The sequence below is a fragment of the Camelus dromedarius genome, chromosome X, assembly GCF_036321535.1.
Source record: "Camelus dromedarius isolate mCamDro1 chromosome X, mCamDro1.pat, whole genome shotgun sequence".
Lineage (NCBI taxonomy): Eukaryota > Metazoa > Chordata > Mammalia > Artiodactyla > Camelidae > Camelus > Camelus dromedarius.
Genome location: NC_087472.1, coordinates 83378247 through 83393714, shown reverse-complemented (window position 1 = coordinate 83393714; position 15468 = coordinate 83378247). Strand labels below are relative to the sequence as shown.

The following is a 15468-nucleotide window of genomic DNA, read 5'->3' as shown; positions in this document are numbered from 1 at the left end:
TTTGCTGAATGAATGAATGACTGAGAAGCTCCACTAATCCTTTTACTGATACACAGTTCCCTGGGGCTATGGCAGCCTCCATTCTGGTGATGGCCAACCTTTCAACCTCTGCAAATCCCCTACTGAGATCCCAGGCTCTTCTATGGGGACAAGAGAGTTCTTTCTACAGGCTCCATAACTTCCCTGATTTCCGAGTAGCAAGACCCTGGTAGGCTAGACCTGGAGAACTGAGAACACCGGGAAATCCACATATTCAAAATGAGCAGGGTGGGCTTTGTGAGTTTGTAGTGTGACTCTTCTCTAATTAATACCAGGCTTCATTGCAGCAGAGGTATTTTCCAAAGATAACCACAACCATAGCTCCTGTCCCACGTGCATTTCTAGATCCTTGCCACTCCTGCATCAATAAGTGGAGTCTGTAACCCTTATCCTTGAACCTGGGTGGGCCTTTGTTACTGTTTTGATTTATAGAGTGTGGAAGGAGTGATGCTCTGTGACTTCTGAGGCGAGCTCATAAAAATGTACTGTCCTCTTGCCTTACTCTCTTGGGACACTTGCTCTGGGAACCCAGCTACCATGCCATGAGGAAGTTCAAGCTGCATGTGGAGAGGAACCAAGATTGATAGCCCACAGCCCCAGCTGAGCTTCCATGAAGCACCCAATACCAACTTGCCAGTCACGTGAGAGAGCCATCTTGAAAGTCAATCCTTGTGGTAGGGAAAATCTAAGATGGCACCCAATGATGGTATTCTTGACCTTGTGTCATCTCCTCCTCTTTATGGAGACTAGACTGAGTACCTAGCTTCTAACAAATGGAGTACAGAAGAGGTAATAAGATGACACTCCCAAGGTTGTTATGCAAAGACTGTGGCTTCTGTCTCATACACTCCCACACACACTCTGTCTTGCATTTCTTGCCCTGGGGCAAGCCAGCTCCCATGTTGTGAGGCAGCCCTGTAGAGAGGCCCAGGCGGTAAGAGAGAAAGACCTGCCATCAACCACGTGAGTGAGCTTAGAAGCAGATTCCCCACCAGCCAGGCCTTTGGAAGGGAACCCAAATGCAGCCAGCAGCCTGACTGCAATCAGGTGATGCACATGGAACTGGAGACACCCAGTTAAACTTCACCCAGATTTTAGACCCACAGAAACTGTGTGAGATTATAAATTTTTTTTAAGCTACTAAATGTTGGGGTAAATTATTAGGCAGCAAGAGGTAACTAATACAATCTTCTAGTCCCCAGTCAAGTCAGTCCAGCTGATGCTGCATGGAGCAGGGACAAGGTATCCCCACCCAGCCCTGCCCAAATTACACGATTGTGAGTAAAATAAGTGACTGCTGGGTTTTTAACCCATTAGGTTTTGGAGTGGTTTGCTATGTGACTATGGTTAACTTTTTCTCATTGAGAGGTTTTTTAAAATTTTTTTAAAACTTTTTTTTTAGGAGAGAGGTAATTAGGTTTGTTTGTTTAGATGGAGGTACTGGGGATTGAACCCAGGACCTCATGCATGTTAGGCGTGCACTCTACCACTGAGCTATACCCTCCCCACTTCATTGAGAGCTATATGACAGGTACTAGGGAAACAAAGCAAACCAGGCCTAAAGATTCATCTGCTGTAGCCTAGTGTATCCATCTGCTTAGGCTGCCATAACAAGGACCACAGACTGGGTAGCTTAAAGGATAGAAATTTATTGTCTCAGTTCTGGAAGCTAGAAGTCCAAGTTCAAGGTGTCAGCAGGGCTGGTTTCTCCGGAGGCTTCTCTCCTTGGCTTGCAGACGGCTGCCTTCTCCATGAGTCTTCACATACCTGTGCATCTAAATTTCCTCTTCTTTTTAAGGACACCAGTCTGATTGGATTAGGGCCCGCTCTAACGGCTTCATTTAAATTTAATCATCCTTTAAAGACTGTCTCCAAATACAGTGTCATTCTCAGTCTGTAGGGGTTAGGGCTTCAACTTGGGAATTTTGGGAGGACACAATTCAGCCCATAAGACCCAGTCAACCCAGTTCTTCTTGAAGGTCCCCAAAGAACTGATTTTTCAAGAGAAAATAAAATATCCTTCTCTCTTCTTGCTGAAGCATTTCACAATGGTTACAATTGTCATCGTCTTCCGAAAGTTTTTAAAAATCCCCTTTAAATGTACTTCTGCCTTTAGGAAAGCAATACCCAGCTCCTAGTAATAGTGTCCGCCTCCTCTGGGTTCTCTGTGGGTTTCTGGGCTTCTCCAGGTCCATGACAGTCACAAAGCCTGTAGCGATGGCTCAGGCAGACCCAGACCCCCGGTGGATGCAGGCCTGTGACAGACACAGGCCCACAGAGGTCACAGAACTTCCTGCAGACACAGGCCTTGGGCGGTCACTGGGCCCAGCTCCTGGGCAAACACCGACTCCAGGGGTAAAACACTGGGCCCACGGTCCTAGTTTTCTGGTGACTTCAGTGAGGCCAGAGGAGCTGATTCCCGGCCTCCAGTTAAGCACTTGCCAAGGATTAATGACTGCAGGAGAGCTGATAGCCTGAGGCAGAGCGGAAAGCTATTCCCCTCAGCTCAGCGTTAATTCCATCTTTATGAGTCCAGATTCTCCCCAGGTTGTTTTCTGTTTTCCTACAAAACAGAGGGTTGGGAAAGAGGCACGTTTTCCCACTATGAGACATCATTCTACTACAGCAGAGCTCTCCTGCTCAGGGTGAGGGATGGGGTGGTAAAAACTCCTAGGAGGCTGCTAGTCAGCAGCCTTTTTGTGAACAGAGGTCTTCTCTGAGGCACTCCGGGTGTGCCGGAGAGGACCTCTCTCTCCTCCGGGCTCACCTTTCTGCCCACCATTTTACACCTGAGCATGACCATAGGCCAGGCGCCCAGCTCGGTGCTTGTTTTCCTTAAGTGTCTCGGATTTCCATTGCTTCCAGAAACCCTGCAAAGGCGGTCCCCTCCACCCAGAAACCCAGGCTTGTCCCGGGATGACTTAGAGGCCCCTCCAGGTAAATATGCTTTCCTGGAGGCTGTGGTATTTTTTTGGTTCTGGCAGGTGGGGTGAAGGAAGGAGAGGCTTTTGGGGGTTTCTTCCCATCCGAGCTGCCCGTGTTAGAGGGTGAGGGGCGTGTGTGCCAGGCACAGAAAGGCGGCCTTCCTGCACGGGCTTCTGGGCCTGCGTCCCTGGCTAGGTTCGCTGGTCGGCTCTGGGTGGACACACCCTGCCGAGGACAACAAAAGTGAGGCCCCAGTGGACAGGCCACTGTGGACAGAGCACAAGCCTCTGAAATAGCTCTTCAGCTCCGGTCCAAACCTCCGAAATGTGACTTTGGGGTAGGACAAAGGCCGCTGTGGAGCAGAAATGGGACAAATATGTAACAGTGCAGGGGTCCTGTAATTCCATTCAATTGCAGGTTTCTAAGAGCAAAAGAAGCAGATTTCTAAGAAAAACCTTCCTGGGGACACTGGGGCTGAGTCACCTCCTCCCAGGGCAGGGGCCCGGCAGCAAGCAGGCCCCTGTCCAAGGCGGGCTGGGTTGCCACGGGCCTCCAGGCGTCAGCCCCATCCTTGGCTGAGGCTGGAAGAGCCTGATTAACATGAAAACGGAAGACACTTGAGCTGCTGGCTTTCTGGGCGGCTGAGGGGGAAGGTGATCGTTCTATCACTGTCTTTCTTGGCTGATTAGATGATTCAGCATATTCCCGGCCTCTCTCTTGGCTGAGGTGATTTATAGTGAGCTCTGCAGGCCTGACTAGGGTGAGTGATGGGGGCTAGGGGCCCATCCTCTGTGTGCGGGCGTGTGTGTGTGCGGGCGTGTGTGTGCGCGTGCGCACACACTCTACACATCACGTACACAGCACCAGATGGGGGTGTGTGTGCGAGAGATGAAAACATTTGCAGGCCTCTCACAGCCACTCTGGCTGCTGACAGTTTCTACTGGAGAAATTCTCCTCTCAGGAGAAAATATTTACTTACGAGTATCTCTTCAGGGAAGGAATGAGAAGGAGGGCAGGGTTTTAGGGCTTCGTCCACTCAGCTGTTGTGAGTTAAGAGCTTTGGGGAAACAAATGAGGACATGCTTGCTTTGAGGGAGGGGAGAAGGGCTGGGGCGCTTTGCCTCCAGTGTCTGAACTCGCTTCTCTGACAGCTGCAGTGGCCAATGGGGCAGAGGCTGTGGGCAGACAACACAATGGGAACGTGTGTATACATTTGGGATGTGCCCAAGATGCACTTTGGCAGCATCATTCAAGCATTTCTTATAGATATTTGGATGGGCTGCTCTGGGTAATTGCTCTAATGTGTAGTTCTGTCCACTCTGGGGTGTAGGCAGATCTTGTATCTACTGAGCCAACGCAGCAAGGGAAGTTATGTTGCGTCCTTAGGGGTAAGGAAGCCACTGCTTAATCTTTCTGGAGGAGTTAAAGATGGACCACATTGGGTGTTTTGGCTGCTGTGAGGAGGACTGGCTGTTTCCATTCATGTGTCTTCCCCCAAGAGTCTCTATAACTTCCATAATAATCTCATCATAGAATACTGACCATTGCTGGACACTCCCTAAGTCACCCATTGGAAACTTGAGAGCCCTAGCCTGCTATTCCCTACCATCCTCATCACTGTCACCATCAGTCCTATCAACATCGTCTTCCCCCATGCTTATTAAGTACATAGGGCATGTGAACAGTTATTCCAGATGCTCTCCAGACTTCATATATTCCCCAAGACAGTCCTTTGGCAATACTCTTAGCATCCTGTGATGGGTAAAGGTATGCATCAGCTGGACTGGGCCACAGGAAGTCTGACATTTGGTCAAACATTATTCTGGGTGTGTCTGCCTGGGCGTTTCTGGATAAGGTTAACATGTGAGTCTGTAGACTGAGGAAGGCAGATTGCCCTCCCCAAGGTGGGTGGGCCTCATCCAATCAGTTGAAGGTCTGACAAAAATGAAAAGGCTGAGTAAGAGGGAAAACCTCCTGCCTGGCTGATGAACTGGGATGGTGGGCTTCTCCTGCCCTTAGAGTGGGACTTATACCCTCAGCTCTTCTGGTTCTCAGGCCTTTAGACTCAGACTACAACTACACCACTGGCTCTTCTGGGGCTCCAGCTGCCAAATGCACATCCTAGGATTTCCCAGCCTCCACAGAAGTAAGAAACAATTCCTCTCTCTCTCTCTCCACCCCCCCCACCCCCGTCTAGATATAGAGAGGTGAGGGGAGAGAGAGAGAGTCCATATATATATATGTGATATGTACAGATAGATAAATAAATATATCCTATTGGTTCTACTTCTCTGGAGAACTCTGACTAATTCATATCCCCATTTAACACATAAGAAAACTGAGGCATGGAGAGGCCAGTTCATTGCACAAGGTCCTACTTAGGAAGTAAAGATTTGCACCCAGAAAGTGTGACTCCTGCATAACCCATTTGTTCCCTCTGGCTCCTCAGCTTCTGCACATGCAATTAATTCCTCATTGTGAGAGAACAAGCTGCCAAGCTTGGGTCCTGGGCCTGGTCGCTGACTGGCGCCACCTCCCCCCATCCAGACCCCGCCCCCCACCAGGGCCCCATCACAGAAGATTAGTGAGAATTCCCTAGGGCTGGCTTGCCACCTCCTGGGTTCTCAAATCACAATCCAAGAAGCCAGGGGATGCAGTAAAGCGGGAAGTGAGAGGGGGCTTCTGCGTCCAGCTGGCTGTTGAAGTGCCGTGTGGCCTTCCCTCTGCACCTCTGTTTTGTCACCTGTGAGAGAGGAGGTGTTGCCTCCCCGATCTCAGTGGCTCCTGATTCCTGAGATTCCATGGGGCTATGACCTTCCAGATGGATGGTTAAGCAGCCCGAAGTAACAAAACTCCGCCATTTCTCAGCCCAAGTGCTTCCCATTAAACTGCAGAGCCAGGAAGGTGGGGGGTGAGAGGTCAGGATTTGCAGCCATGCTCTGCCCTTCACCGGGAGACTTTGGGCAAGTTCCTTCATCTCTCCCCGCCTATTTCTGTAAAATGAGGCTGATGGTCCCAAGTCCGGGGATTGCTGCCATGGTTACCGGAGGTAAGGCAGGCACTGGGCTCATAAGTGGCTCTGGTGTGTACTTCCTTTTCTGACTCGATTTACGTCAATGTGGCTCATTTTCCCAGCCCAAGGTCTGCAGGCGTCATCCCTTTCTCTTCTCTTCCCTTCCTGGAGGCTGAGAAAGCCTTGAGAACACTACGCGATCCAGCCACTCCCTTAAAGGATCAAGCTTGCTTTCTCTCTTCATTTTCTCCCCCTCTTCCTTGTTTCCTGGCTCTTTTCCCTGATTCCTGTCTTTTTCTCAACCAGCAGTTGCTTAGAAGCTCTCGCTACATACATTTGTGCTGTTTCCCTCAAGGTCACGTTCCCACCAGCTTTCTGCACGTGAAGCCAACAGCCTCCCTTCTCAGCCTGGTATCACGTGGCTGCTTAAAGCAGGGAGGAGGGCAGAGGCCACCTCTCCAAGGCCATGCGTGCATGCAGACGCGGACACCCACGGATGCATATGTGTGCGTGTCAGTGCAGAAACCCACGTGTGTGTGTTTGTGTGCATACATGTGGAGGTACACGTGTGTGTACATGTAGACACCCACATGTATATTTGTGCACGCACGGACACCCACGTCTGTGTGTGAGTACGTGCGGACATTATGCACACGTAGCTATCCATGACAACACCCAAGGAGGCACCAACACCCAAATATCTAGCAGATACACAAATGGGTCTGACAAGCTTCTCTTCTTACCCTGCCCCCAAAGTATAAAATTGCCAGTGAAAATCAAGTTGTCTGTACCGGGCGTGAAGGAAGTAAGACTTGCCTGGGTAAAATGAAGTATCCGTGCCCGACAGTGCTCTCTTCATCTCGAAACCAAACATTTTGAAATGTTGCCTTCTCCCGGAGGAGGGGAAGAAAATTCTCAAATCAATCAAAGAAACTAAACAAGGAGGGTAAGACATACTGGGCTCGGGGATTAGAAGACTCAACAATAGCAAGGATGCCAATTTCCTCCCAAATCAACCTATATATTTAATACAATTCCAATCAACAGCCCAGCAGGATTTCTTGCAGGTATAGACAAGCTGATTCTAAAATGTGTGTGGAGAGGCAAAGGAACTAGATTAGCCAAAAAAATTTTGGGAAAAAAAAATAAATTTGGAAAAGTCACACTACCTGATTTTAAGCCTTATTATTAAAGCTATCGTAAGACAGTGTGGTATTAGCAGAGGGATAGACACAGATCAATGGAAGAGACTAGAGTCTAGACATAGACCCACCAAAATATGGCCAGTTGATTTTTGACAAAGGTACAAAGCAATTTAATGGAGAGAGGCTAGTCTTTTCAACAAATGATGTAGGAGCAATTGGATACCCATAAGCAAAAAAAGTGATCCTCAACCTAAACCTTACACCTTATACAAAAATTAACTCAAAGGGGATCCCAGGTCTAAATGTAAAGTGTAAAACTTAGAAAACTCTAGATGAAAACATGGGAGAAAATCTTTGTGATCGAGGGTTAGGCAGAGTTCTTAGACATGGGACTGAGAGTGTAATCTATAAAAGAAAAATTGATGAATTGGACTTCATCAAAATTGAACACTTTTTGTTCTGTGAAAGATACTGTTAAGAGGATGAAAAAGCAACCTACAGGCCAGAAAAGATATTTGCAAATCACATATCCAGCAAAAAGACTTGGGTACCAAATGCATAAAGAATTTTCAAAGCCCATCGGTAATTAAAAATGGTCAAAAGACTTGAACACTTCACCAGAGGAGAAAGGATGGCAAATAAACAGACAACGATGTTCAACATCATTAGCCATTAGGGAAATGATGAGATACACACTACCGACCTATCAGAATGGCTAAAATAAAAAACACTGACCACAGCAAGTGCTGATGAGGATGTGGAGCGACTGGAACTCTTATACGTTGCTGGTGGGAATGTTAAATAGTACAGCCACCTTGGTAAACGGTTTGGCAATTTTTTTTATAAAGTTAGACACAGAGTTTCCATATGACCCAGCAATCTCACACCTCAGTTATATACCCAAGGGAAGTAAAACTGTATGTTCAGACAAACATCTGCCCAGAAATATCGACAGCAGTTCTAGTCAAAATTACCCAAAACCAATGACAATCCAGATATCATTCAACAAGAGAATGGTTAAACAAATGGTCATATATCCACACAGTGGGAAACTATTCAGCCACAAAAAGAAACGGTCTATTGACATACTCAACTCTGTTGAGTCTCAAAGACATTCTATTGGGATCAAAGAAGCCAGTCTTCAACCGTTTACATGCTGCGTGATTTCATTTGCATGAAGTTCTGGAAAAGATGACACTATAGAGATGGGAAATGGATCAGTGGTTGCAAGACATTAAGGGCGGGGAAGAGCTTGACTACAAAGGGGTAGCACAAAGGAGTTGTTTGGGGGTGATGGAAATGTTCTGTACCCTCATCATGGTAGTGGTTACAAGAATCTATACATGTGTTAAAATTCACACAACTGTGTGCGCGCACACACACAGGTTGGGGGGTGTCCCTTAATGAATTACATACCCAGTTCCATTCATCTATTTGGAGGAGTCATGACTGCTTTCCTGTTTTTTTGTTGTTGTTGAAGTGTAGTCAGTTTACAATATTGTGTCAATTTCTGATGTGCAGCGTAATGTTTTGGTCATATATATACACATACATATATTCGCTTTCATATTCTTTTTTATTATAGGTTACTACAAGATAGTGACTATAGTTCCCTGTGCTGTACAGAAGAAACTTGTTTATTGTATATGTATTAGTATCTGCAAATCTCAAACTTCTAATTTATCCCTTCCTACCCCTTGCTTTCTTCTTTTAAGAAGGGAGATTGGATACCTTCACTGGTGTTGGACAGACACACTCATCACCTATAGAAGTTGGATGTTAAATATTTGGCACAGAACTCCCCACCTAGATCCCTTTTTGCCACCACTTTACCCAACCCTAACCTTTCTCTTCAATCCCAAAGTGCCCATACCTATGGGAACCATATCTTTTAATCCTAAGTGGGCCATGTGGTCTCTCTAAGAACCAGTATACTTGAGGACACATCAGAATAGAATGTTTGAGATTGAGACTGACCACAAGACACCCAGGGCCCATGGTGGTCCTGCTCTGATAGTGTCTGTGGCTGGCGGGTGACTCCATGTAGATGTTGTGTCTGTCCCATTTGGAACCTTCTTTCTTGTCCCCCCCACCCCCGCCTCTCCCAGTAAAGGGGATAGCCACAGTGGAAACGCGACTCCTGATAAACAGATAAGCAGATTAGGACTGGCAGAAATTAGGCTCCTCAAAGCAATCAGGCGGAAGATAAAACAGAAATTTAATAAAAATTGAAAATATAATCCATATTACATAGCCATTAAAAATGATGTTTACCAGGAGTTTGTAATAAGATGAAAAATGCTTGTATCACTACGTCGAGCAAGAAAAGAGCAAATTACCAAATTGTGCATACAGTTGATCACAATTATGTTTTAAAAGACATGTAAGTAAAAAGACTGGAGCTAAACACGCCATGACGCTGGCAATGACTGACGTGCAGTGGGAAAACGTGCCTTCCCCCACCATTCTCTAGTTTAATCTATAGATTCCACATATCTTCTAGAATGACTGCCTATATCTAATTCAAATTAATCTTTAAATGTAGAAAATAGAATGTTGGAACTTTATATTAAAAATAACGCTTTGGAGCACTGGTGCTATATATGTAAATGATCAAATATTCATTCAGCACCTCTCATGTCCTGAATCCTTTGCACAATCACTGCCAACCTTCCAAACCCCCTCCTTGGAAAGCCTCCCCAACATACACAATGTCATCCCCTGCACACTGCATTTGTGACCAAGTGCCTCATCAAATAACTAAGGCCAGCTCAAGGATCTGGCACAGACGTCATTGACAAGCCAGCTTCCTTTTGACAATTTCTCCGAGACAGACACCCTGTAATAAACCCACACCAAAAAGGTCCCCAGTTAACACTCGGGTCTCTGCCATGAAGTGGCAGGCTCCCTGCGACACTGGCTCGGTCTCCGTCCGTTCCTCCAGCCCAGCCCCCAGAGCTCATCAAACATGTCCCTCTTTGTGTCTGGTGGCCCCCTCTCTCACCGCCAGCTTCCCCTGATTGACAGAGCCCACCTGTCAATCACAGGCCCAGCTCAACGGCCTTTCAGGAGTTAATACGGGGCCCCTCGGCTGGCCTGCCGGAGCTAATGCCTGCCTTCCCTGACATGGGCATTCTTCCCCCCAGGGCTAGGACCTCTCCCAGCCTCCCCGCCATGCCCCCAGAGTGTCCTGCAGGCCTCTCACAATGCCTGGCCGCCTTCATTAGCCCCTTGGGCCTTCGGGGCCCCTTCTCAGTGCAAGGCGCCATTCACACCGATCCCCGCCCTCCAAATTCAGTGTTAGGCCACCTGACCCCTGTCGGCAACAATTTCTGTGACACGACTCAGTGTGGGAAAGGCCAGTGACACTTTCTAGACAGATCAGGCCCCACACGGCCTCCTTTTACCCTGCCCGTCTTCTGCAGCCCGCCGTGCCCTCCTGCGGCGGCCAGGCTGGCAGGTGGGGAGACTGTCGGGGCCGGGAGCCCGCAGGCCTGGAGTGCCTTCCCTCCGGAGATCTGATCTTGAGTTTGGGGCCCCTGGAGAGAATTCTAGAAAGGGCTTTATCATTCCTGGTTAACCACAAAAAAACAAAACAAAACAAAAAGGGCGATTTGAAACAGGAGAAGCAGGTCTGAATCTGAGATAGTGGAGGGAAATTCAGCTGAGCCCAGAAAGAGAGGAAATGGGGCCCAGAGACCCTGCTGGGCAACAAGAAAGGGGGGAGGGGTAGAGCAGACCCCAGAGTGTCAGAGAGAAAGAGGGGGAGGAGGAAGGAGGCGGGAGGAGACCAACTTGGCCGGCAGGCCATGTTCTGAGCCCTGTGCCAGAACTGGCAAGAGAGACTCCCGACCTCCAGAAGCTCCCGGTCTAATTGGGGTGACAATTGCAATGGACTCCGGTGAGTGCTATAAACAGGGCAGATACAGCCCAGTGCAGATTCTAGAAAATGTACTCATCGCCCAGCCTCTGCAGGTGTGTACAGTGGGGAGATGTCGGGAAAGGCCCCCCCAGAGAAGGGGGTGACAGAACCAAGCCTTCACTGATGAGTAGCAGCTGGCCAGGCAAAAAAAAGAAAAAGGGGGGGGTGGGTAGTGAGGATATTCCAGGCGGAGGGAACAGAAGGTGTGAAGCCACAGTCCCGGCTCCAAGGTTCTTCCATTTTCTCCAGGAAGTGCCTTCAGAGACCTTGCCTGGGAAAGTGGTACCAGTTCTGGTTTCATTTTCTACCTAAGGTCATTGGTGATGGGCCCACGTGCCCTGCAGGATTTCTGAGCCTGGGAGTCTGGGATATTTTGCACCAACATCCCCTACCCCATTGGATGGTGTCCCCGTCACTACTGCCAGGTAACAAGCCTCTCCAAAGCTTAGTGACTTGCAACAACCATTTTATGATGCTTATGGATTCATGGGTCAGGAATTTGGACAGGAACAGCTTGTCTCTGCTTTACGATGACTGGGACCTCAGCTGGGAGATTAGAAGGCTGGGGTGACACAAATGGCCGGGAGCTGGAATCGTCTGGAAGCTCCTTTAGTCATGAGGCGAGCACCTGGGCTGAGATAACAAAGGCTGGGCTCAGAGGGGGCTGTCAACCAACGCATGATGTCTAAGCCGCCTCCTGTGTGACTCCGGGTCTCACATCGTTGTGGCTGGGTTCTGAGAGGAAGTGTCCTTGGAGGTGACATCCAGAGGGCAAGGATCTCAAGGGGGAGACCCAGGTGGAAGCTTCGTGATCTCAGCAGACCTAGCCTGGGAGGTCATTCACCCTCACCCCTGCTGTGTTCCGTGGGTTGTAAGCGAGTCACTAGTCCATGTCAGATTCAAGGGGAGAGGACATAGATGCCACCTCTGGATGGGAAAAGTGTCAGAGAATTTGCAGACTTGTTTAAAACCGCTCTGAAGGATGCCTCTGAGCTAGTCCTGCCCTCTGTCATACACTGGAGGCTTTTTGTGATGGCAACATTAAAAAAGAAACCCAAGGGTTCCTCATAGCGCTGTTGAGGGGTTTATCAGAGGGAAAGCCCAGATCTAAGAGTCACGCATTATTTGAATGACAGCCTGAACCACAACAGCCACCAGCAGCAAGTTCATTCCAGAGGGAGCTTAATGCACACATCAGCTCAAATAAACGTCCGTTCCGTCTGTTGACGGGAACAGCAAATGCAGAGGGTGGCGCACATAGGGAAGGGGGGATGTGCTTAGAAAAAGGGAAAGATGAGAGAAGCATTTTACTAATTAGCAAGATGGGGCTGGTGCTCCTCCCTCCTCGTTTCAAGGCCCCCTTCATAAAAGAGCCGAAGGAGGGGTCAGAAAGTGTTCAGGTTTTCAGGCATGGCTTTAGATGGGTCACTTTGGCTTTTTGGCCTCTGTTCCCTCGTCTGGAAGGTGAGAGGGCCAGAGATGAAGGTCTCTAAGGTTACTCTTTTTTTATATATATATTAAACAGAGGTGCTGGGGATTGAACCCAGGACCCCATGCAGGACCTGGTGCATGCTAAGCATGTGCTCTACCACTGAGCTCCACCCTCCCCCTAGGTTATTCTTGATTTTAACCAAAACGAAGAGCATCCAGTAGGTCAGGGGGAGCATGGCTAGTACAGGGGGCCACCCTTCAGGGGGCTTCACCAAGCCTGCCGGCACAGACCTGGATAGAAAATCAGCCAAGCGTAAGCTGGGTCCGGGCCCTCGAAATGCCGTGTGTCTGATGCCCCATTCCAGCCGGAGTGGACAGAGGCCTCAGGAATCCAGCACCATGGTTTGGGGGTGTGTTTCTTTTGCGAAGAATCACATTCTGGGACACTGTTAACATTGACATTAAAATGAAGAAAAAAGAATTCCTCCGTACCTTCCATACAGTTTAAGGAGCAAAAACTTGGCAATTATTCTAAGCTGGCCGAAGAGCCGTGTGACAGATGACTTTTAAAAAAATCCTGAATGGAGTTCCTTGACATGCCCTAGGTGGAATCCCGGCCAGAGGTTCCTTCCACACCTGGATCAGTTCCCTCCTGCAGCTCCCACACAGGATTCTGCAAAGTCCATGGGCCTCACAAGCCCAGTACACCACTGGGGCCTTCTGGGGGAGTCACATGCAAAAGGCTGGCCCCATTCTCCTCACCTCAGTCTCTGAGTTCCAGGTCAGGACCTGGGGGACAGGCAGAATCTTGGCTGATGAAAAAGGTCATCACATAAAAGAGATCGGAGAGGGGGAGATTTGCTTCCAGCAGGGTGGGGACCAGAAGCCTGCCCACCTGCCATTTCCTAAGATCCCCCAGCAGGTGCTCAGCCTTCATCCTTGTGGAAGATGATGTTTTCCAAAGACGCCTGCAATGAGAGCTCCCATTCATCCCATAAGCTCTTCTACAGTGTAAAGCAGAGGAGGTTCCATGTCCCCGCTCCCTTGAATCTGGTAGCCTATGACTACAGCTGAAGTGACACAGTCTGATGTCTGAGGCTAGGTCATTAAAGGCCACCGAGTTTCCTTCTGGTTTTTTCCTGGGTCTCTAGCTCTTAGAACACAGTGACCATGCTGTGGGGATGCCCAAGACACATGGACAGGCCCCTGTGTAGGTGTTCCAGCTACAGCCCCCGCTGAGGTCCCAGCCAAAAGCCCCCAGATGGGTGATTCCAGCCCTCAGCCTTTGAGACACCTTCAGCCTTCAAGTCTTTCCAATTGAGGCCCCAGACATTATGGAACAGACAGATGCTGTCCCTGTTACACCCTTTCCAAATTTCTGACCCACAGAATTTGTGAGCAAAATAATATGCTGTTTTAAACCAGTAAGTTTAGGGCTGTTTGTTACATAGCAGTAGTAACTGATACACCTCTGAACTGGGTGTAAACCAGTATTTCTCAAACTGTAGTCCTTGGACTGCCTACAACAGAATGGAGGGTGGGGGGTGGCAGAGAGATAGCTACAAATGCAGGTCTTGGCCTCCCAGACTCAAGAAATTGGAATTTTTGAGGGATGGTATCTGAAAATGGATGTTTAAAACAAACACCTCCACGAGATTAGTCTTAGGCATATTGATGTGGACAAGACCATTGGTGCTGGGTTAGGGAAACCACCTTGGTAATGATTAAGTTGGTTGTTTTGACTGAAAGTTACAAAACAACTCTAGGTAACGTAAGCTCCAAATGAGACTTTTTGAACAGATGGAGACACACCTCCTACTTCTCTGTGTGTCCCCTTCATGTTTCCCTAGTCTACTGCCTGGAATGTAGACATGAAAGCTGGAACTAGAGCAGCCATCTTAGAGCAAGAGGTGACCTTGGGAATATGGAGACCAGGCACAATTGAGTGACAAGATAGTAGGAACCCGGATCTCTGAGGACTAGGTGGAACAGGGCTACCATCCCAGTCCTGGGCTTCATTCTTCTGGAATTTTGTACATGAAAGAAAGAAACTATCTTGTTTCAGCCACTGTGGCTTGTTACTTCCAATTGAAAGTCACCTTAATTGGTACAAATAGCAAATGCCATGAGAGAAACCCCTAGATTATTTGGTGCCTAGGAATAAGGGCTGGTTGGGGACTGCCAGTGTCCCCCTAGGATGCAGGTCTAGAACAAGCTGAGGTCAGATAACCCTCCCTGGTCTACAGACATACAAGGAGAAGCCGGCTGGGCTTCAAGCTCTTTCTACAACCCACAGGGTTGTTGAAGATGTTGGTGGCAGACCAGCTGCTGGTTCCAGGCTCCCACGAGGAGCTAGGTATCATCTATCAAAGCCAACTGGATTCTAGGTGCCCAGGGGAGACTGAGGTGTCCTGGTGGCAGGTGCTGAAGGTCTGGCTTCAAATTTGCGTTTGTGCTGAAGACCTCATTAAGGCTTAACTTTTTCCCTAATTAGTCTAATATTTGTTTATAATAGATGTCATTTAATGAGCACTCCCTATATGCTAGGCAAAGTGGTAAGTGCTTAGCATACATGATTTCATTTACTCTCACAACAACTCTATTTTTTAAAAAAAATTTAGTTTAAGAGTAGAGGTAATTAGGTTTATTTATTTTTTAATGGAGATACTGGGGATTGAACCCAGGACCTCGTGCATGCTAAGCATGTGCTCTACCCCTGAGCTCTGCCCTCCCCACCTTCTCACAACAACTCTGTATGAAAAGATTTCCTTTATCAGCAGCATAAGAAAACAGGCTGAGAAGGGGTTGCATAGGATGAGCCCAAGGTCACACAGTAAGCAGAGGAACTAGAACTCAGACCCAATCTCAGTGATGCCAAAGCTCAGGGGCTAACATTTCAGTGTCCTTCTAGAAACCGACTCTCTCCCCTTCCATCCGACGGGAGCAAGCTCTCCACGTTGGCACTCCTCTCCCCAAAGGGCAGAAACCTCGGA

At 48.3% G+C, this 15468-nt stretch overlaps 1 non-coding gene across 1 annotated transcript; it reads right to left on the bottom strand.

Annotated features, from left to right (window-relative positions):
- Positions 1 to 1471: 1471 nt before the first annotated feature.
- On the bottom strand, positions 1472 to 1544 carry TRNAV-AAC (transfer RNA valine (anticodon AAC)). Its single transcript has one exon. It is a non-coding gene; the product is annotated as a tRNA-Val (tRNA).
- Positions 1545 to 15468: the final 13924 nt, after the last annotated feature.